Genomic DNA, 223 nt, shown 5'->3' with positions numbered 1-223 from the left:
ATGAATGTTTCTGTTCAATTATTATTTTATAGATGAATGTTTCTGTTAAATTATTATTTTATACATGAATGTTTCTGTTCAATTATTATTTTATAGATGAATGTTTCTGTTCAATTATTATTTTATAGATGAATGTTTCTGTTAAATTATTATTTTATACATGAATGTTTCTGTTAAATTATTATTTTATAGATGAATGTTTCTGTTCAATTATTATTTTATA

The 223-nt window shown here is 17.0% G+C and overlaps 1 protein-coding gene across 1 annotated transcript in view; it reads right to left on the bottom strand.

The window, feature by feature from the left end:
* grin1b (glutamate receptor, ionotropic, N-methyl D-aspartate 1b) overlaps window positions 1–223 on the bottom strand; it is a 66,289-nt gene that overhangs the window by 29,903 nt on the left and 36,163 nt on the right. The gene's annotated exons all lie outside the window — the stretch shown is intronic.

This window comes from Nematolebias whitei, chromosome 8 (assembly GCF_014905685.2).
Source record: "Nematolebias whitei isolate Nwh7 chromosome 8, NemWhi1, whole genome shotgun sequence".
Lineage (NCBI taxonomy): Eukaryota > Metazoa > Chordata > Actinopteri > Cyprinodontiformes > Rivulidae > Nematolebias > Nematolebias whitei.
This window is presented reverse-complemented; position numbering and strand designations above follow the sequence as displayed.